The sequence below is a fragment of the Myodes glareolus genome, chromosome 13 (assembly GCF_982192425.1).
Source record: "Myodes glareolus chromosome 13, mMyoGla1.1, whole genome shotgun sequence".
In the NCBI taxonomy this organism is placed as follows: Eukaryota; Metazoa; Chordata; class Mammalia; order Rodentia; family Cricetidae; genus Myodes; species Myodes glareolus.
Genome location: NC_142038.1, coordinates 30,285,139 through 30,308,916, shown reverse-complemented (window position 1 = coordinate 30,308,916; position 23,778 = coordinate 30,285,139). Strand labels below are relative to the sequence as shown.

Below are 23,778 nucleotides of genomic sequence, written 5' to 3'. Positions count from 1 at the left end.
GTCAATCCAGTTTTTTTAAACAATGAAAGCTTTGTGCTTCCTTACACATTAGAGAGCAGTCCCGTATCCATTCACACCGGTTGTTATGGTGATTGCGTATGGGTACCACAGACACATTCTTGCCTAAGTTCTATTTTTGTACAACTGTTCTGAGACTCTGCAGACATTTGTCTCATTTAGCAGCTAGAATATTTAAGCATCAAGATGGTTTTAAAATAGCAGATAAGCCAGCCATAATGACATATTTTAAGCCGGGAATCGTATTACAAAAGAATAAGATTTCACATATTTTAATAATGCCTTCATAGTACCGTATCCAAATCCAAAAAAAAAAAAAAATCCAACCTGACTCTAAACAAAATCAGATGGAGGAAAATGTGGATTCGTCTAATGATACATGAAAAGAAAAAAATGTTTGCACTTTTCTTGCTGCTCCGTAAACTATGACAGAGAGGGAATGAGAAGCTGGGCATGTGTTGCATTCCTGCCAGCGATCCAAGTATTCAAGAGGCTGAGGCAGAAGGACGGTGATTTCATGGTGGATCCGGGCTGCGTAACCAAATTCTGTCTCACAAAAAGCCATGGATCTAAGGAAGGGGAGAAAAAAATAAGAGAAGATAATGAAGATATATATGATTAGAGTACTTTCCATGCATGTATGAAATTGCTAAAATTCATGTACACTATACGCTAATAAAAGTTTCTACATTTTTTTGTTTCCTGAAACAGGTTCTCATTCTGTAGCCCAGGCTGGCCTGAAACTCTTTTGCAACTTGAATCAATCTATCTGTCTCCTCCTCCCCCCAAGGCATAAACAACCTAATGCAGAAAAAAAAAGAAGGAATAAAAGAAGAAACATTCCTCATATTTAAAAAAAACAACTGGATTCTGCCTCTTTTTATTTTCAAGTCTATGCAGCTTACAAACCAATTTAAATGACCCAATTGAGGCAGTTAATGTTTTATACCTTTATCCTGATTAAAATAAAGCCTTTTTTTGCTTTGCTTTGATTACATTGGTTTCTTTACTGCCCAACAGAACACTCTGCATCTTTTTTCATATTCTTGATTTTTCATAGTCTTCGATTCATATTCCTAATTGAAACTAGTTTGTCTTTCTTAATTTGGTCTGGATCTAGACATAGTCCATCTTTTATAATGCTTTGTGTGCGTGATATGAATGTGTATACATCTGTGTATATGTGTGTGGGGCGGGTAAGCATATACATGTAAGCACGAACGTATGGTGGTCGGAAATTGATGTTGAATATCTTCCTCCTTTTCCACCTTAGTTCTTTTGAGACAATGCCTCTCTTACTGTAGCTGGAACCTGATGGGTGGGCTAGACTGTGTGGCCAGGAGCCCCCAGCGAGCCTGCTGTGTCTCCACCCCCACATTGGTATTACAGGTATGCGTCACTGCTCCCGGAGTTTTATGTAGATGCTGGATCTCCAGACTTAGGTCCTCAACACTGTACTGCTGGAGCCGTCTTCCCGGTCCCCATCACCCTTTGAGGAACACATTTGACCTTGAGAGGATTTGGTGCACAGATCTTCTCTGTCCTTGAACAGATTTCTCTTGTCAAGGAACACATGACAGAAAAAGAGATCTGTAAATTTGTGAGACAGAGGCCCAGACCAGAGAAAGCTCAAGGTAGGAAGTGTTTGATAGTGCTGGAATGGCAACGAGGTGGCGGCTGAGTGTAATGAGCTTTAGAAAAGCTAGAAAGTGACACCAGTCACCTGAAAGAGGCTGAGCAGGGCAAAATCTAGCGGTCACAGCTTTGTTTACAGCTCCCGTATGTGGGCAATCCAACGAAGGGGTTTAGGTTGGGGCTTCTCGTTCTTTAAGACAGGGTCTTTCTGCGCAGCCAAGGCTGGCCTGGAACGGAGCAACCTCCTGCCTCCACTTCCCAAGTGCTAGGTTTACAGGTATACATCGCCAGCATAGCTGACTAAGGTAGTTGGAAACACTGATGCTTTGTCATTGGATCTGTGTATTGCAGAGGTTCCTAAAAACAAAATAAGACAATATCTCAGATTTATTACATGAATGTCTTATTATGAATCCTTCATGTGACATAAAAATGAATTATTCTCCTAAAGTGAAGACAGAATTGTTAGTTGGGTGACAGAGATATGAATAATTCAGTAGAAGCAAGGCATTTCAGCGCTTAGCTTACCAATGACACATTCCCAAAGGCGGGAGAAATCTGTCTGTTGTCTGTAAGATTTCTTGGGTTCTACGGGAGAAAACCCACCCACCAGACAGAATGAGCATTTAGCACCGTAGTCCTAAATAATGACAAGAATTCAGCGACAACTTATTAACTAATTAGCATTCACTAGCTGAATATAGATGTACTATGGCTTAAGAAAAACAATTTTCCTTGCAATTAAATGCAATATAGGTGCTGACGGAATGATCACATAACACAAGCCCAGGAATTGAGTTATTTAATACTAATCTTTCAATATTTTGAATTATCTCCTATACGAACATGTTCAGTATTGTGTACAAACAATCTAAAAACTTGATTTTTTTTTCTTTCAAAGCTGATGACTCAATCCTGACAATGTTTCTAACTCAGAGTGCCTCCTGTAAAGTATAACATTGGAAACCTATAGGTTTTAGCTGGGAACTCTAGAAAGAAAACCTGATCATCAGAGTGAGGTCAAGCATGTGTGTTAACACTGCCTGTCAGCACACTGGGGTTCCTGCTAACCTAGCTCTATTTTCTTGTTACAGTTCTCAATATCGTGAAGATTTTGTTTGAGAGTATTCATTTTCTTTTTTATTTTTCTTTTTATTTATTTAGTTAGTTAGTTAATTTTTACTGGGAACCCCTCCAGAATCAAGTCTCCTGCAAACCCTAGAATGGCTCTCTTAGTTGCGATATAAACTTCCCTGCTCCCATAACCATCCTTCCTCCCTCCCCCCTCCCATTCCCCCAAGCCATCCCCAATTCTCGCCCTCTCCCCTCTCCCTAACCATCTTCCCTTACTTCATCATTTTCCAGCTTATAACATTAAGCTAAGCATGGCTCCCAGTGCCTGCAGTTATTAGCCATATGCAGCCTTTGCTCAGCTACGGTTTACCTGTCCCCGATGTCCAAATCAGTCAGCCAACGTCAAGCAACTCTGATCCTACGTTCTGATGACTCTCATTGGAATAATGAAGGCAGCTGTTGGCATTCAGTTGGAAGCACTTGCCTTATGCATATTAATCAGGTTTCCTTAACTTACATCTCTTCCTTTCATTATCTGTATTCATTTAGCAGCTGATGAAACTGCCTAGCATCTAAATAATTGGGCATTTTTTTTCTCTGTAGAACTGTAAAATCAGCATAAATCAGCTGAGAATTCAGGACAGTGGTAATGAACGTCCTGAGGCAAACTCATTGAATCACTAACATTTCTTACACATTTGGTAACGACTTTCATTTTTGAAGGTCAAGTAGAAACCACCGTAAATGGATGACATAATTTGGATGAAATGTGTAAGAATTTGAAACTGGTGTAAATGAGACTAATGCTAACTACATGATATAAATACGAGCATTAGCCACAGATAAAGGATGAATGCTCAATCCTAAAACCAACCAAAAGAAATGAGAGGCAGTCTGCTCCCTTGAGATGCTTCAGTGTCTGTGTGGCAGCTGATATCAAAAGTTCACAGTGAGACGCATCATGACTATGGGAGACAGAGGTAGAGGGAGTGTCTTGGTGGAGTCAGGGGTGATGGGAGTATTGTGCGATTGCAAAGACTTAGTAGTTGGGGCTGGAGAGATGGCTCAATGGTTAAGAGCACTGGCTGCCTTTCCAGAGGACCCGGGTTCAAACACTCCCAGAACCCACATGGCAGCTCACAACTGTCTGAAACTCAGTTTGGATCAGGAATCTAACACCGTCACACCAATATGCTTAAAATTAAATAAATTTTTTTAAAAAAGACTTAGTAGTCAGACTGAGAAAAGCAGTAAAGCTAGGTGTGATGGTGAAAGCCTGTAATTCCAGTGTTTGGGAGTCTGAGACAGGAGGGTTGTGAGGTTGAGGCCAGTTTGGGATGCAGAGCAAAATCCTAACTCAAAAAAAAAAATAATGAAAAAGAGGAATGGGTTTTCTGAGAAGGCACACAATGGGCTACAGGAAGTGCTGATGTCTGTATTTTGCTCTATAGTGAGATATAGGACTATATGTATTGGGTTAATTTCTACTGTATCTTACGGACTGAGCAAAGTTGACATTCTTACAATGTCAAAGTTGTCTTCAAACGCTTAGGCGTTGGTAAATTGAAAGAGTTTGCAAAACAAACACACAGAAAAAAATATTAATTTAGTAATGATTTGCAGACTTATTCATCACTCAACATATTCCATGTGTAACTATGGGCTATAATTACTGGTTCTATATTTAAATTCTCATCAAGTATGAAATAATTATACTCAACCCAAATACCCACTTCAAAGAGATGATTCACAGTTGCAACTTTTTTCCTGCTTTTTATTAATTCTTTGTGTCTTTCCCATCAGGCATTTCCATCCCATTCATTTCCCCAGCCCTTCAAATCTACCCTCTGCCCTTGCAACCTCCCCCTTCCAATAAAAGAAAAATAAAATAAAATCTAAAATAATAAAAAGAAATAAAAGAAGGAAAAGGGAAAAAATCAGTCTCATCGTGGAAGCTGTGATGTAACACACAGGAAATCCTCTTATCCATACATCTTTACTTACAAGTATGCGTTGCCAAGAGTCTGGTTCGAGGCCTCTGGTTTCTGCTACACTGTTGATGCCAGGCCTTCACTAGGACTCCTCTTGATTATCCTGCTGTTACCCTATGTTGTGAAAATCCTGCAGTTTTGGGTCTGCAGGATCAGTGGTCCCTTCACACACTACAGCAGATCATAGATGGGGTGGATGTTGGGGTGGGCCAACACATAACCCTGGTTCTGGGCCTGGGTATTTGTAGGGTTGGTCAGCACCCACATTCTCAGCTCACAACCATCTATAACTGCAGTTCGAGAGGATCCAATGCCCTCTTCTTGCCTCAACAGGAACCAGAGTCTCAGGTGATGCCCAGACACACAGGCGGGTAAAGCACCCACACATATAACATTAAAACAAATAAATCTAAGAAAATAATTGAGCACTAAAATGTTGAAAGAATTGCTTGGGTGGTGTTATCTTATTCCATTCTTCTGTTCAGTTTTATTCTGTTCAGTGTTAGCAGGATATAATCAGAGAACAGAGAAGAGAAACAGGAAACGTACTAGTCCGACTGTAGTATGCTGGCCAGGGCTGGAACTTTGTTGCATATACGTTACATTCGAAAGAAATGGTTGCTCTAGGAGCCGAGGAAGTGGCTCAAACTAGAAAGTATTTGCTGACCAAACATGAGCACCTGAGTTCAGATTCCCAGCACCCGTGTGAAAGGTACCATAACAATATACATCTGAAATCCTAGAATGGGGGAGTCAGGGGTGGGAGGATCCTGGGGGCCTGCAGGCCAACTAGCCTAGCCAGACCAAGGAGCTCTAGGTTCAGCGAGAGACTGTGTCTCAAAAATTAATATGGAGTATGCTAGAGGATGACACCTAACATAACCTCTGGCATTCACATGCGTGTGAACACGTATGAACAAACACACACATCTTGTAGCACACACAAACAAAAGGGAAAATGCTTTCTCAAGAACGAGCAGAAAATTTAGGATCAGTTTTGTGTTATTGCAAAGGTTTAAGGCAGAAGTTCCCCAGGGCCACACTTTATTCACCTAGAGAAAGGAAGTGACCAAGTCAAAGATTGCACGATCGGGGCCCCGCTGCTTCTCTTTTTGCGGGGGGGTTCCTTTTTCCTGGCCTGAGAATCGGATCAGCATCTTGCTCAGTCATCACCAGAGAAGCTTCCTCCCGCAGAGGATGGGAACACGTCCAGAAACTCACAATGGGACAGTGTGCAAAAAGTGAGTGGAACACTCAGTCCAAAATAGGACATCTCCATCAAATCCCTCTCCTCAGGGGTAAGAGAATACTGCAGAAGAAGTGGAAAGATTTTAAAAGCCAGAGGGGATGGAGAACCACAAGGACACAAGATCTTCTAGACACGTCAGCGCTAAAGGAGCATGCGCAAGGCCCGCCTGGGCCTAAAACAGATGAGCCCCGGTGCTGACACGGGAAGTAGACACAAACACACATCCCTAGCCCAGAACCTAGCTCCAGTTGATAACCATTTGCAAATGAAAACTTACTTTTCTCCAATCGAGTCTCCCTGGGTATCCAAATTACTCCTAAGGACAGACCCCATGCCCAGCAGTAGACGGCCAACACACAAGGAACTCGGTGTTGTTGTTGGGGGTTCATTGTCTCATAATGCTTTGTCTGAACGTTTTCCCCCTAACAGGTTGTTCGCATTATAGTATGGTTTCTGGTGTTGTGCTTTTACGGGTTTCTGTGGATATGAATGTGTCTCTACTCTGCATGTTTTCTTTTGCTTTTTCCTTTTCTCTTTTTTTCTGTTTGTTTGTTTGTTTTGTCCTATTCCAGTCTGTTTTTATTTTATTGCATTTTTTATGCCTGTTTGTTTTCTAATGAGAGAAAAGAAAGAGTATGGTTTTGGGTGGATAGGAAGTAAGGAGGATCTGGGAGAATTTGGAAGAGGGGTGACAGCAATGCAAATATATTAAGTGAGAAAATGTATTTTTTGAAAAAAATAAAATTAAATTAAAAGAATCATTTGCACTCCGGGCCTAATTATTTGCATAATGACTGTTATGGTTTCCAGCCCTTATTATGGTGGCCAATGAAATGAACCTGTTTTGTTGTTGATAGCCCTTTAAATTTTATTTTTAAAAACCAAAATTATAAACAATCTTGTCTGATACTCCAAAAAAATTTAGACTTTGAAATGAAGAACTTTTATCTTACATATACCTATAAAATGGTTTAAAAATTATAGCATGAACTGTCTGCTTTGATATGATTAAATATATATTTACTTCGCTATTTAAGTTTTGACAAAGGTAAAATTATAAGCAATATTTAGTTTACCTAAGAATTACTTATATATGAATATAAATGCATTTTTTCAAAGACTGTTCCATAGAGGAAATATAAAAATAATAAAAGGTGTTATTTTTCATAGAAAATGCCTGGATCATTTCAAATAGATGCAATATTTAGGGGCTCATAACTCTATTTACCAGAAACAATTGAAGAAGCTAGTGTGCAAAAGTCAGATATATATTCTCTTTATAAAATAATCCAAATTATTTTTTCATTTGTTTTTGGTTTTACAAGACAGGGTCTCACTATATAGCCATGGCTGTCCTGGAACTCACTATGTAGACCAGGCTGTACTGGAACTCACAGAGATCTACCCACCCACCTCTGCCTCCCAAGTGCTGGGACTAAAGGCATGCACCTCCACACTCAGTATTCAAATTAATTTTTTGTTATATTTTTTCTCTCTATCAATGTTAGTGTCTCTTCATTCCTCTTTAAAAAATTCCTTAGAGCACAAATTTCTTTTGGCATGGTTTGGATCCGGGTTCCATTTTCCCTCATAGATTGAGAAACAGCAATTAGGTGGCACATATCCATATATGTGGCTGTGTGTGTGTGTGTGTGTGTGTGTGTGATATGTGCATGTGTATGTCCAGCCAAAGTTACACAATGAGACTCCAACTCAAATAATAATAATAATAAATAAGTATATATATATGTATATATATATATATTTCTACTGAAATTAGCCATGCTATCAAAGGCTCAGAACAGCCACGCAAATTACACACTGAAGTGTTGACAAATGCCTCTCCTGGTTCTTTATTTTTGTGTGCACCTAATGAGGATGAATTAACCTTATTACCCATCCCATTTTCCCTTTATTGGATGAGACACAGTTGATGGTAGGACACGAAGATAACAGGACTTTATTCCTCTCACACAACAATTCAGAGGTATATTACCTAATGCCACTCAGATCCGATTATCCAGAACTGAGCTATTGGGCCCTCCTCAGCTGCTGGGGATGCTAAAGAACACAACCTTGATTTGGGGCAGCTGTGTGTATTAGTAATCAAATCGGTTGTGTCTTGGCTAATCTCAGCTGGATCCTCACCCCAGCTAACATCATACATTGTTTTCAGCTACTCAATTATACAATATGCAAAGAAAAACTGAAGTGGGGGGGACAGTAAAGGAGAAAATCGTCAGGTCTTTCAGCACAAAATGACGTAGACTTTACAAGACAGAACGTGAGACGTGAAGAAAAGGATCACACAAACAGGTTTTGCTCTAGGAAAGTTTCTTATTTATCAAATACACAGATCTGATCTTTACTCTTTCGTTTTGAGTGACTCTGGATTCTCACAATACTACGAAGTGTCACATTTACGAGGGCCCTGTCACAAACTCAGCTTTGTTCGGGAATTCTAAAATGCAGCCAGCTCATTATCATGCCAAAACATTTCAAGGTGCTTCACAAAAAAAATGTACAATTACTTACCAACTGTAACGCAATCTGTAGCCCGAGATAAGGGCTGCGAGCAGAAGGAAACAAGTGAGTCACTACAGCTATTGGCTTCTATTTTTGATAAGGTCGTAAGGGGATTGCCTGCCTCCAGTCTAACCGCTTCCTATGTGGACATACACAAAGAATGTAGGTGTGGCCCAGAATACACAAGACGCTATTTTCACATGTTTGCCTAACATCTTGCGTGCACTCTTAAACCGCTCCTCTACCACATCTGTTCTTTTAAAATCGTTGAACAATTTAAATAATAAAACATAATTCGATTTTTGCTAAAATTCATTCCCAAGTTGGCATCATCTAAACTCCGATTTATGTGCATCTTATGAAGCATGAGTTACATATCTTTAAATGAATATCCCCTTCCCCACCCCCTCCCACACTCGTGCACCTTTTTTTACAGTGCTAGAAATTGAAACCAGAATTTTGTGGTGCATGATAGGCAAGTACTCTACCCCTGAGCCATATCCTCAGACCCTCTTTCAATATTTACAAAGGTTTTCCCCTGCCCAGGGGCCCAGAATACTTAGTCATATAACTTCTAGTCTGATTAGTTTTCTAGGCTCTGTGTAGTAGTTAAAGGAAAAAAAAATCATCTCTATTGATGAGACTTACAATAACCTAAAGCAGCTATTATGATCTCTATCTTGATAGACCCAGGCATTTCTTTAGACCTACCAGTTTGGTCTTCTCAGCATTTGTACACTTTGACCTGATGTTTTATGCCTTCCAGAAAGATATATAAAACCAAGGAATGTTTTGAAAAGGCGGTAGAATGATAATCCATTTGGAATTTCCAATGGAAATGTCGTGTGCTAAGTTTAATTTCAAACCATGTGTCTCTAGAAGCACCAGGCAAATGAATCTGACAATGAAGGTTAATGGGAAGGATAGCAGGACATGTAGTATTGAATGGAGTGTGTGTGCATGAGTGTGTGTGTGTGTGTGTGTGTGTGTGTGTGTATTGTCTCAGTCTTTAGAGACAGGATCTTTCTATGTAGCAATTCTCCTGCCTCTGCCTCCTGAGAGCTTGGATTACAGTAGTGCCACAATACCACCGTGTCAGCCCAGACTGCTGATTATTGACATTGTCAATTGTTTCCTCTGCATTGTGTTATTACAAGATGGCTAATGAAATCTCCACTGTCACCTACGAGGTAGAATTTTTGATACCCTCAGTTTTAAAAAGTAAGGTGACTGGATCCCAAGGAGATGAGCAATTGCTCCATGTCACACAGGCAGGTTGTAGCTGATAGGAGATACCAACATAGGCAGTCGTCCTCAAGAACCTAGGCTCTCATGCACCACACCAACCCATCTTCATCCTTAGTTCATGACCTAAGCCATGGTTACAGAAAGGTGATTCTACCCCCAGAACTGAAGATACAAGAGAACCACGTGTAAATTCCGTACCTCTAGCTGAGTGGCATTTGTATCGCTTCTTTTTGATTTCTCATGCCTACCTTCTTCTCACATATGTATGCAGACCCTCTCTTCTAAATGAAACCTTTTTGTTTACAAACGGACACCAGACTTGAACCACTAGACCATGTCCAGGATAAATTAAAGAGGTCAAGGTTCTGGCTTTAGCCTGGCTAACTCTTTGAACACAGTGTATAAATAAATGTAGAAGCTAATGGCAGCAGCTCTTTTCCATCACATGGTCCAAGTACTAGAGAGAAATGGTCTGCAGAGAAAAGAAAAACAGACAGCAAACATTCCCAGAAAAGTGAGGGCTACCTTGAGCTACTGGAGTAAATAGATGCTGAGACGGTTTAATGTGTGATTCTTCTCTGTACGCTATGATTACCACTGATTAATAAAGAAACTTCTCTGGGACTATAGAAGGGCAGCATAGAACTAGGTGGGGAAAACTAAACTGAATGTTGGGAGAACGAAGGTGGAGTCAGTGAAGCACCATGTAGTCCCCAGAGGGGAAAGACACATACTGCTGACTGGAACCTTCCAGTAGGCCACAAACCACATGGTAAAATATAAAATAATGGGGCTGGAGAGATGGCTCAGTGGTTAAGAGCACTGCCTGCTCTTCCAAAGGTCCTGAGTTCAATTCCCAGCAACCACATGGTGGCTCACAACCATCTGTAATGAGGTCTGGTGCCCTCTTCTGGCCTTCAGGCACACACGCAGACAGAATATTGTATACATAATAAATAAATATTTAAAATATATATATATATATATATATAAAATAATGAAAATGGATTAATTCTAGATGTAAGAGCTAGCTAGCAATATACTTAAGCTATTGGCCAAGCGGTGAGTCAAATAATATGGTTTCTGAGTGATTATTCTGTGGTCTGGGCAGCTGGGCATGAACAAGCTGTCTCCTGACAACAGTGGTGTTAATAGGTGAAGCCAGCACAGACTCGTGTTTAAATGCTTGACCATATTGAGTGGCATGATTAGAAGCTGTGACCTTACTAGAGGAAGCGTGTCACTCTGAAGGTCTCCCAAATTATGTGCAAGTCATACCCAGGGACACAATTCGCTTCCTTGTGCCTGCAGATCAAGATGTGGCACTCTCAGCTTGTTCTTCAACATCATGTCCGCTGTATCCACCATGATAAGGGACTAAACCTCTGAAGATGCAAGCCAGCTCCAATTAAATGTTTCCTTTTGGTCATGGCATCTCTCCACAATAATGCAAACCCTAAGACAGAGGCGTAGCTGGACTTAGTGTTTTCACCTCCTCCTTCCGTTTTTCTGTCTTTAAGACATGACGCTGTAGCTCTTCCTTCAAATGGCCCAGTCTAACAAGCATGGTGGGTCATAGCTGTCACCTCGCTACTTAGGAGGCCAAGGTAGTATCGCAACAAGTTTCAGGTTACTTTGGGCTAGAGTGACACTTGTCTCAAGAAATTAAAGAGGAAATGAAAAGGGAAAAGAAAACAACGACAAAGCCTATTATTCTTGAATATGATCTTTATTTGGTTTTTGATTTGACAGAAAGAAGGGAGTTATATCATGGCTTAGATCACAAGGAGCATCACACATTGTGTTAGTCCGTTTCCCAACACTGTTAAGACCCCTTAGATAATCCACCAACAGAGAGAAAGGGGCCACTTTGGTGTTGTCGGTCCATTGTGGGTTGGCTTTTGCTGTTTTTACTCTTTTGGCTTTTGGGGGAGCCACCACCCAGCTCCCAAATAAATCACACACGGGCGCTTATTCATAGTTATGAATGCCCGGCCTCAGCTTGACTTGTGTCTAGCCAGCTTCTCTTAACTTAAATGATTCTGTCTCCCCTTGGCCTCGGGGCTTTCATCTTTCTCTATTCCTGTATACCTTTTTTCTCCTCCCTACTCTGTCTAGCTGTGTAGCTGGGTAGCTGGCCTTCTTCTTCCTCTCTAGTTCCCAGATCCTCTTCTCTCATATTTCTCCTCATATTTATCCTCCCCACCTGTCAGCCCAGCGTCTTCCTCTCTCCTGCCTCGCTCATTAACACAGCTTCACAGAGTTAAACAAGAGTAACACACCTCAAAACAACATTTCCCAACAGCTGGCCTATTGTTTGGGAATGTGGTGAATCCTGAGATGGTAAAAGAACTAAGCAGAAAAAAACTGTTCATCTTATGGTAGGGGGGGTGAGGGGGGAGAGAGAAACCAAACCTTCAACACAAGCCTTTGAGGGACCTGAGCACACATGTAAACCCGTTTTCTCTTTGACTCATCCACTCATCAATGCCAGGCTTGCTTAGCTTAAGCAACATGGCTGTGGCCCCAGGAAAGACTATCCTAACAAACCAATCCTAAAAAGACTGGAAGCCCAGCTGATGTCAAGTTCATCCAAGCCCAACCAAGATTTTAAAAAAAATAATGATAATAATAAAAAAGAAAACTGTCCGGCCAAGCCATAGACCTCTGTAAAACAGTAAACTGCTGTTACATGTGTGGACTGTTAAGCAACATTTAGCTAACTGACACAGTTGCCTGAAACGTTCCCAGGCTATTTCTGAAAGCCTGAATCAGCTGAAACACCATGCATGGGGGCTCATTTTACATCCATTTTCCTTGTGTTTTCTTAGTTTGGTCCCCGGTATTTGCAACCAGGAGGCTTCTAAGTGGACGAGAGTTTACAGGACCTAAGAATAACAGGAAGAGCGTGTTACCCTTACACAGGGCCCCCGAAGAGGGAGCCAGCTCTGTGATGGGGAAGTTCAAGGATAGCTAGCGAGGGGGACGGGGCAGTTGTTGAGAATATACTTAAGAAAACTAATACAGCATTCTGTTTGGGGAAAACTAATTCAAGGATCCGGTTACAAAATGATAGCATGGAGAAAGCCGGGGAGGAAGGCTGGGAGACAATGAAATGGGAGTGAGTGATACGGGCTGGGCTTCACAAGCCTGTGCCTGCCACGGTGCTGGGAGGGAGACACACTACTGTGTTCTGCTTTGGATCCACTGATGAGGCACCACCCAACCAGGGATGGAACTGTGACAAGGCAGTTATAGCAGCAAATGCCACCGTAGTTCTCTGAGACAGTGAGAAACCAGAAGCTGTGGTTGAATCCCTTCTCTGCCATTTCTGCCTTTCAAGATCTTGCCGGTATCTTCTAGTGTCCCGAGGCCGAAGACTGTGGGCAAAGGAGTCTGAAGCGGGCAACTTTCAGGCTTCCGGCCATTTACAAACTAGATGAGATGGGATGGGAGCAAGTGACTCACACAGGGGAGGTAATGGTGAAGTTTAAGGATCTCACTGCTAAGCATAAAGGACACTGAGCTACCTCTGTTCGTGAAGCCTTGAAGGATTACAGAATGAGTAAGCTAATAGTGCTTCCTTTCTGCTGGAGATCTCACTCCTAGAGGTGTGGACACATAGCATCCTATAGCAGGAAAGGGGAATCTAAAGGACAAACTGACTCTTTTCTCATCCCAGTTAAAGTGAACGCAGAGATTAAACTTCATTCAGAAAGCTGGAAGGATGTAACGTTCCTTTGAACCAGAGTATTTGAATGGATGTTATATTGCCCACAGGCTGGTGGGGTTTCAAGCTGCCTCGAAGCAAACATAGACCTTTCGAGGCTCACACAAGAGCCACACAGTCATTACAGAGCCAAGTGCCATCAAAGTTTTGGTACCTAAGCCTTCAACATGCTGGTGGTGGGGTCGCTACTGTTGTCACCCTTGTGACTTTGACAGATTTTTTTAAATGTCTACCCAGTATCTGAGTGCAACCTAAAAATGTAGATATAGAGAGAGCATGAACCCCACCATCTGCCATATGCTCTGTAGCCAAGACCCTCCTTAAAGGCAGCAAAACCCAGAACAGGACTGCAGATCAGAGACAACAGAACTCATGCAAGTACTGAAGCGTGGCCCACTGGAGACTGGATAAGAAGCTCCCAGCTTACCGCATTGACGATGAGTGAACCAGCTTATAACTTTGTGTTGCAGCTAACGAGCGTATTTTTACTAAAGATTATTCTCATGATATAAAAATTCTGACTAGCCCATCTAAAACAGTGGTTCTCCACCTTCCTAGTGCTGCCACCCCTTAATACAGTTCCTCATCTTGTGGTGACCCCCAACCATAAGATTATTTTATCACTACTTTCTAACTAATTTCGCTGTTATGAATCATAATGTGAATTTCTGACTTGCAGGTTATCTGAAATGCAACCCCAGGGGAAGAGTCATTTAGGCCCCAAAGGCGTCTTGGCCCACAGGTTGAGAACTGCTGATTTAAAGTCCTGAATGGATTCCTTCTGAACAGAAGGTTTCGCGACAGTGAGCCACACAACTAGAGTGTTCTAGAACAAAGAAGTCCACCCCAGGGAAGACGACAATGGGGGTGAGTTCAGGATTCTTGCTGAATGGCATGTCACTACCTTTGAGGGAACTGTTTTGTATGTTTGGCTTCACCTCTCCTTGTCCCAAAGATGTCACCTGTCCTCAAGAATACTGGAGGTGTTTGCTGGCAAGAGACTGGGATTGTCGACCTGAGATGCTGATGTTGGAGGGGCTGTTTGCTTTAGAGTCGTGCCACGTGACAGCAGTTCCTGGAGACCCATGAGCTCCTTGGCAGCCCCGTCGGCACAGTTATAATTTGCAAAAATGCAAACAAGTATAAAAAGACAAACCCCAAAGCATAGGTGACAATTTCCAAATGCTAGGAGTCAGTGCTTGCTTAGAGGTACTCTCACTCTGGCCCTTTGCGTTCATGTATTTTCTGGTTGTTCTGTGATCACACACACATACACACACACACACACACACACACACACACACACACACATACACACACATATACACATCACATACCCTTCTTCATAACTGAAAATTACCCCAGGACCAGTGATATGGCGTCGTGGTACAGCACTTGCCTCACACACACAAAATGCAAGGTTTGATCCCTAAGAAATACATTAATTAATAGATTGATTAATTACCCCCAAAGGTGAAAGATTTATATACTTCATTTCTCTCAAGATTCACATCTGCTTGCTTTGGAAACCGTGATTGTTTTCTAAGATTGTGTGTGAACGTCCCTCCCCTCCTGTAATCTCCTGAGCTGGAGTATAATTTCCACTCATTAATGACCTGGTTATCTGGAACAGCAGCGTCTGGATGTGTGCTGATCATCTGATTGATAGTGTCTAGCTGTCACTACTGGCGCTTGGCTTCACTCTGCATAGAGATAAAAGGAAAGAGCTGTGACCCCAGCTTCCGGGTAAAGACACCTGATGTAGCCTGTTGGGTCCTGTTTGCTGCAGTCACCAGTCCCCCAGGTCCCTGCAGATCTCAGAGAATATCGAAAGGAACAAAAAAGATACCTATGTCTGTCATTGGCTTTGGAAGAAAATATCCACAGGCTATCAATTTGGAATCTCTCACTTAAGTACACGTATGTTCGGGGTCTCCAAATTTCTAGATTTATAAAATCAGTTTCAATTTTAGATATATATTTTTAGGCCATTTGTGTCAAAGTAATAAAGTCACAATCCCATGGAAATACATTTCTAGCAGGGTAATGAAAGTCTGAAAGAACATAGATTTATTTTGGCCATGATTTTTTTCTATAAATATTAATGTCGTATTCTTGAATGCTGGAAATATTTTTCTTATAACTGGAAAATTATATGAGAAACGAGATTTTACATTTAAGTAAGTCTAGATGGGATCACCCATCAAATTTTAAATCTTTGTTCCATCACAGATTTTTTTCTTAGTTTAGTAAGATTTTGATAATGTTTGGGTTGACCAATGTGAAATGGTCAGCCCTGAAAACATACACACAAATAGCATTATATGAACTCATCAGGCCATAATTATGAATATATATACACACATATGTATATATGTGTGTATATATATAAAGACACACATATGTGTGTGTGGTATGTGTATATATGCATGCGGTAGCAAATGTTAAAAAAAAGCCATGAATCTGACGGAGAGGGGAGAGGACTGTGTCGGAGGATTTAAAACCTTTAAACTTTAGAGGAACAAAAAGGAAAGGAGAAATGTAGTTAGAATACAATCTCTCTGAGTAAGGTGGTGAACATCTTTAATTCCAGCACTCAGGAGGCAGAAGCAGACGGATCTCTGGGAAGCCAGCTTGGTCTACATAGAGAGTTCACTGACAGCCAAGGCTGTGCAGAAAGCTTTTGTCTCAAAGAAACAAATACAATCTCAGAAATAAAAGCGTTGTATGTACATATAACAGCACACCATGCAAGCCCTTTTAGAAAGGATTTTCACTTTAGGAGCCTACCCAGCTTAGTTCCCCTAGTGGACTTTCAGAGTGCGGCATCTCGATGAAGATACACACCTCAAACACACGGAAAGAAGTTACAGTCCTAGACAGTGGGTGGAAGACAGCCATGGGGCCACCACAATGAGCGAGTAGGTGGTGGAGAGATGGGAGAGAGAGAGAAGCTTTGGCTCAGATTGACACATAATCTAGCATGCTGAATGTGGCCACATTTTCACTCCTTTAGAACGGAACAGGGGAAGAAGAATGTTGGGTGAGAAGGGAAATATGGGTAGAAGTGCACAGGTGTGTGTACACAGGAATCAAGAATGTTCTCAGCTCTGTTGTCATTTGCGGGCTCCTGAAGATGTTGCTGCATTTCAACACCCCCACTCCTCCCTTTTCCTCCTTCTCTTCCTCTCTCTCCTTCTCCTCCTCTTTTTTTTTTCTTCTTAAATTTCTACTTGTTAAGCTCAGTAAGGTTAATGCTGGAAAATAAGAGTTCTATCCAGTAGAAAAATAATATAATTATATACCTGAAAAGATAAGTTAAGGAGACTGGGAAAGATTTAAGTATGCAGTTATTTATACACACTGGAAAGCTAGAAATGGTTTAAACCTTCAACATTATATGACCAATGTAAATCATGTTCTGAGGAAATATTCAATAAAGTTAGGTTACGTAATACATGTAAATGAAAAAATTATGGAAGTTTATGTCCAATTAAGATCCCTTTGTAAGTTTAGTATTGTACATTGGCACACAGAAATGATAGCAATGTCTGAACAAAAATGTCAACAATAACTTTCTCTGAATGGCAGAATTGGAAAATTTTTATTTCCTCATTTTAAAAAATGGATTTCATTTACATTTCTTTTACATTCAAAAATAAGGAAATTCCACAGAAAATTAAAATTAGCATAGTGGGTATTTGTTGGTTTAGAAGTTAGTGAGCAGATAAACAAAAGTAAAATATGTAAAAGTTAAATGGGAGAGACTTCAGCAATAGCTTAATATCAATTAAAACTCGCCTATGGTATCATGAGACTGTGAAATCAACAAAAAAAGAATCCCCTGAAAATGAGTTAGAGTTTGATTGTCACAACTACATTGTGTGGCTAAACAAGAGGCTTACATATAACTAGATAAACAACGTGTGGTTTTGTAAGCCTCACTCATCCTCCGTGGGCAAATAGTCACTATCTTACATCTCACTCATATCAGTAACATTTTAATCCAAAATGTAAATCCTACAGATAATAAATCTTCCCTGAAGGGAAGGTGTGTGCTAAAATATGAGCACACTGTGATGGACTGCCACTATGTTTAAAACAGAAACTGAAAAAGATGGAAAAGATACAACAGAAAGGCAGAAAATCATCAGACTGTGCACGGAAAAGATTTTTTTCAAATCCAAATTATCTAAACTATGACTCACTCAAACATTTAAAAAACACAAATGAAACTCCCCCCCGCCTCTGAGCTACCTGCTTGGCATGTTACCCCTTCTAACCTACTTTATACCAAGCAATTTCAATCACAAGATGGGACTGGCAGGATTTCAGAAATGCTTTTCAACAGTACAAAACCTTTTTTTGGAAACTGGGATTAGCTTGCCACAAATATGGGTATGTACAAGTAGGCACTCGGTTATGCAATATTTATTCAAGTGGAATTCTTCCAATACTTTCTGGAAGAGAGGTACTGTTCAATGATGCCATTCTGTGGGCCAACATCTTAGAGAAAGTGCACAAGAGCATTCGTCATTTTTTAAATTAGTGTTTTCAGCATTAAAATTACATAAACGTGAGGACTTTAATTAAATGGCAGATTTTCTATGTAGTGAGTGACTAATTTTAATTAAGTTTATTTACAAATAAGATGAACCCTAATTTCTCTCCTTCAGTACACACCTAGGAAACATATTACTCAGCGGGAGTTACTGTCTCCCTCCACAATAATCTGTACCGTGAGTTATATATACTTGCGGATCCCTGTCTTGCCTGTCTTTTGTCTCTACCTACAGCTTCTTTAGTCTAGCCTATGGCTCATCATGGCACAGAATGGCATGCTCTCCACTCTCCTTCCATTCCACAATGCCTGCAATCTTTCTGATCACCCCTTAGCTTACCTTTTTTTCCCACTTTACCCCTGGAGTACAGCCGGACTTTCTTTGGACCACCTGTTCCCAAATAATGACACAGAGAATTCTTATTAATTATGAATGCTTGGCCTTAGCTTAGGTTTGTTCCCAACTAGCTCTTATAACTTAAATTAACCCATTTATATTAATCTATGTTCTTCCACATTCATTTTTTACCTCTCCTGCAGACTATATGTCTAACTCCCTCAGCTCCCTGGGGAAAAAAAAAAAAAAAAACCACACACACCTCAGATCCTTCCACAGTTTCTTTCTTTCTTTCCCTGGAAGTACCGCCTATTCTCTTCTGACTAGTTATTGGCCATTCAGCTCTTTATTAAACCAATCAGAGGGCACCTTAGGCAAAATACATCTTCAGAGTCTACAAAAGGATTATCCCACAACACTGGAGTCTGACCATTCTCTCAGGACACTGCCCATCTCTAAATTATTTTAGAGAACTTATGTACTAATAAGATTTCATCTTTTACTTGAGTACTTTATCTTAGCTACAAATGTCAGACTTACCATTAAACTGTGCCCTATCTAGGATAAAACCCATCGTCCTGCACCCCCAAGCTGTTGTCTTTCTTCATTGTTCAGTTACTAAACTTTAACAGTTCTTTGAGAGTTGGCTTTTTAAATTTCTCTCTTGGTCTTAGTCACTGTTCTAGCCTTGTGAAGAGACACCGTGATGAAGGGCATCTCTTGTAAAAGAAAGCAGCATTTAGTTCGGGGCTCGCTTATAGTTTTAGAGACTTAATTCATTATCATCATAGCAGGGAGCATGGCGGCACACAGGCAGACATGGTGCTGAAGCAATAGCAGAAAGCTTGACACCCAGATCCACAGGCAGCAGGAAGAGAGAGCCTCACACTGGCTTTTGAAACCCCATAGGCCACCCTCAGTGGCACACTTCCTCCAATAAGGCTACACCTCCTAATCCTTTTAAACCTTTAACAGTGCAACTCCCTGGTGACTCAGCACTCAGATATATACCTTATTCCTATTCAAGCTACCACACTCTTCAATTTTCTTTTCAATTAATATCCTTACACTTTTATATAAGGTTGTTTAGGTATCAGTTTCTCCCTACATTTGTTTGACATTGAATCTCTCAAAAGAATTACAACATAGGATTGTATATTGGTGGTTTCTTGAGCAAAAATCCCAAAAAGTATATATAAAAAAGAGAAATTCTCAAGGATGGGAAAGAAGGCAAATTCAAAGGTTCCTTCTGCAGTTGACTGTAGTAACCGGTACTTGGTCTTACCGGGATCCTAGCATGAAGCTTATGAAACACCACTTACAAAACTCACCCAGTAGATGAACAAGGTCAATACCAACTTATAAGTAACTGTTCCCCTGTTGCATAACTTTGTCTGGGGGGGCCATACCTATTCCTGCCAGACAGGACACCATGAACTTGTTATTCTCCTACCTTGGTCCCTCCTTAAGTAGCTGGGACCACAGGCCCGTACTTGAATGACTTCCAGTCTAAAGAATCATTCTGTATTTTGTTCTTAAATATCTATGCTGTGTCTTCTCTCCACAGCAGGAGTCTACCTCTGTGGCTTGTGATTATTCAGTGTTATTAAAATATCATAATCGTGGCTGGACAATTAACCCAGCAGTTAAAAGTACTTGCTGCTCTTGCAAAGGACCCAGATTCAATTCCCAACACTCACATAATGACTAGCAACCAGTGCTAGGGAATTTGATGTCCTCTTCTGACCTTTAAGAGCACAGGCACTCATGTAGCACCTATACACACATGCATACCAAACACTCAGACACATAAAATAATAAAGTACGTCAATCTAAAAGGCTTTGCCAGGCATGGTGGCACATGTGTTTAATTTCATCACTTGGGAGGCAGAGGCAGGTGGATCTCAGTGAGTTCTAGTCCAGCCTGGTCTACATAGCAAGTTCTTGCACAAGCAGGACTACGCAGAGAAACCCTATCTCAAAGAAACAACAACAAAAATATTAGAAGAGGTTAATCCAACAGTTACATTCAATTTCCTATGTCATATGTGTGTGTGTGTGTGTGTGTGTGTGTGTGTGTCACAGGCCTAGGTCAGTCCCATGCAGGCTCCCTGGTTTTCTTTAACATTATAGAATGTCCTTCAGAACATCTGCCCAAGTTAGCAATGTTATTAATTATGCCTTAATCCTCTTAGTCAGCTACCCAAAGATTACACAGATGACTTAAACTTGTCTTGTTCTAGACCGATTTCTATGTGTAGCTAGCCCTTCCTGTCCTGGAACTCACTTTGTAGACTAGACTGACCTTGAACGCACAGAGATCCACCTGCCTCAGCCTCAGGAGTGCTGTGATTAAAGTCGTGCACCACCAATGTCTGGCATTTTTTAACCTTTTACCCTTAGATTAAGGTTAAATTTCTTCAGTAACTTAGGTTGACCATCATTGTATTTACTTGTATTTACAACTTACATGAATACTGTTTTAGCATCTTATTCTCTGTTCCGTCTTCATGAATTGGAAGACTTCAAAAGTTTCTATTATGTACACATCAGAGGAAACATCCTAACTATGCTTATATCCTACATAAAAATAGTGCTTATTTTTAGAATAGTCTAAAAATGAAATGGAGAAAACACATTCACTTTCAGAATCCTTCGGTTAAAATATATCATTCAAGGAATTTGTCACGCCCTTTACTCTTTCATCAGAGTTTTTCTTGTGTTAAAATAAAGTTCTCAAGAAATATCTCCAAAAGAAAAATAGTTGAGAAGTAATTTTAACCAAGAGTAAATTGTTTTTAATTTGTAATGTTTTACAAATTAAAATGTTTTAATCTGTAATGTTTTTAAAGCATTAGGACAAAAATTTGAGAATGTATTTTCATTCAGCAAATACTCATTAGCATTCTGGGTGAAGAGGCATTATAAGACATATACGATGTCTTCGTCGCCTTTTTAGAAAATAACTTGTTTTCCTATTTGTACAAAATTTGCTTTGTAAAAGTTTTGTTTTTGAGACATGGACTCTCTGTGCATCCCTGGCTGTTCCAGAATTCACTCTTTAGACCAGGCTAGCCTCAAACTCACAGAACTCTGGACTTGACTCTGTCTCTCAAGTGCTGGGATTAAAGCCATGGGCCACCATACCTGGCTAGTTACACAAAATTTAGAAATTCTTCAGAGCAAACAGAAAGCTCTGAGAACACAAACGTCAACCATTGGTGGCTCTTTGGCCTAGTGACAGGCTTTGGAAACCTGATTGCATTTTCAGGGCTCTGACCTTGCAACGGATTAATCCCTTGAAAGCTGTGTGTTAGGACAACATTTTTGACAGTAAAGAACAGACAGTAGGGCCACGGTGAAGGAAGTAGGTCACTAGGGTGTGTGTCCTGGGGTCTGTCATCTCTCTGCGTCATGAGAGAAGATGTGCTGCTGTCACATGTCCCTATAGCCACAATGTTCTGCCCAAACCCATGACTCTGAGCAACCACAGATCAATCCCTCCAACAACCACAAGGAAAGAAAATCTTTGCTCTCTTTAAGTTGATAATTTTCAGGGAGTTGACACAGCAGCACAGAGTCTCATCAATAAAGAGGGAATGGAAGGCGGGTCCATTTACTGAAATAAGGAAGACAGAGAAGCAGGTTGGGGTGCTAAAGAAGCAAGGGTTCACTGTGGCTTCCTTGTACCTCTTATAGCATAGATCAGCATTGGTCTGTCTTGGCCCCGGCTCTCATTCTTTTCAGTAGAGAAAGAGAATTTGCTTGGCCTAGGAGCCTGACAGCTTCATTCTCAAGTCTATGACATCCTTCTAGATCAAGCCTCTATGTGCTCAGATTAGAGATCACCAGTCACCTATTTTTGATTTCTCATCTTGTAAACATTTGGCTTTGTCCCAGAGAGCCTGAAAGGACCAGTTATTCAAGTTGGGAGGACGGTGTTTTCACGCTATTCATTTAAGGAGAGGAAGTAAGGTGCTAGGGGATTAAACAATAGAGAAACTAAAAGTAATCAAGTGGATTCTTTGAGGGCACACCAAGCAAAGGATGTTATGTTAATTAGTTTCGGTGGTTTTTCAAATTCTGACAATAAAGTTTCTTAAATTTTAAGTAACATAATCCCAAACTTGACACAGGCTACCTTTTTAATACATGCCTTGAAACTATGAAGTATGGAGTTAGTTTATTTGAATCACGTAGATTACTGTTGCCAGTAGATTTTTCTGTCCTACCTACCAGCTCCCAAATAACCACCTGGAGATTTTTTTATTATTTATGAAACTTGGCCAATAGGTTAGACTTGCTTCTCACACCTTAAATTAAACCTTATCTTTTAATCTACATTCTTTTGCCTGACGTGGTTCCCTTTACTTTGTAAAGCCTATGATGTTTGCTCTGCGTCCCCTCATGTCTCTGCCATTCTGCTTCCCAGCCTCTTTTCTGCCTGGACATCTTGCCTAACTATTGACCATTCAGCTTTTTATTAAACCAATCAGAATAACACATCTTCACAGACTCCAAAAAGATTACTCCACAACAACCACTGTGATCATTCAATCTAATTGATTTCTTAACACTTCAATTATCTTGGCAGTGAAAACAAAACAAAAATCTGAATGCTTCCTGTCCTCAGTTATGATTGTATTCCTAAGCTCTTGTCTTCTCATCCTAAACGATGTTTTAATTTGGAGTGTCACTGTCTTTAATGACATCCTAAGGTTCGACTTCTTTCCTGGGAAACAGAGAAAAGTTAAGGAAGATTTCTGGGAGTTGGGGGTGTAGCATAGTGGCTAGAGCATTTTCTATACAGGCATGAGGATCTCAGTGTGGAGCCCCAGAACCCAAGTCAAAGCTAAGCATGGTAGTGCATTGATGGCCCTAAGGCTGGGGTAATACAGACAGCAGGAGCCTAGAAATGTACTCCCAAGTCAGCCTAGCTAAATTAGATTCAGTGAGAGAGCTTACCTCATAAAATCAGTGAAGAGTGATAAGGAAGACATTTGACATTAATCTCCTGCCTTTACAGGCACACACAGCCAAGTACACCTGAACACATACCTACATACCTCCCCCCCACAGACACACCTTGTACTATAATAGCTGAAAATAAATCAGAAGCCAATTCCATATCCACAAACAAAGAATTTTAAAGTGATCTCTATTCTCCTGTGTGTAGACAGAATTTTAATTCTCTAATATGAAATCACATAATCAAATGAAGATGTGACTGGTTTTAAAATAATCTAATCATCTGTTCAGTTGGAAACTGAGATCACTTATGACAAATATTTCCCAGGGTTGTCAAACTAGTTCCTTCTCCCGCATTTTGCCAGTCTGTTTGGCAAGCTAGCTGAATGCTGGCTGTATGTTCACTCGAGTCGCCCGAAGGATCAGTGAGAGGGTCTCAGT

At 40.6% G+C, this 23,778-nt stretch overlaps 1 long non-coding RNA gene across 1 annotated transcript; it reads right to left on the bottom strand.

The window, feature by feature from the left end:
* Positions 1 to 274: 274 nt before the first annotated feature.
* On the bottom strand, positions 275 to 8,589 carry LOC148119987 (uncharacterized). The gene is made up of 3 exons (XR_015734768.1): positions 8,503 to 8,589; positions 1,742 to 2,010; positions 275 to 587 (listed from the first exon to the last, which is right to left on the bottom strand). It is a non-coding gene; the product is annotated as an uncharacterized LOC148119987 (long non-coding RNA).
* Between the last annotated feature and the right edge of the window lie 15,189 nt (positions 8,590 to 23,778).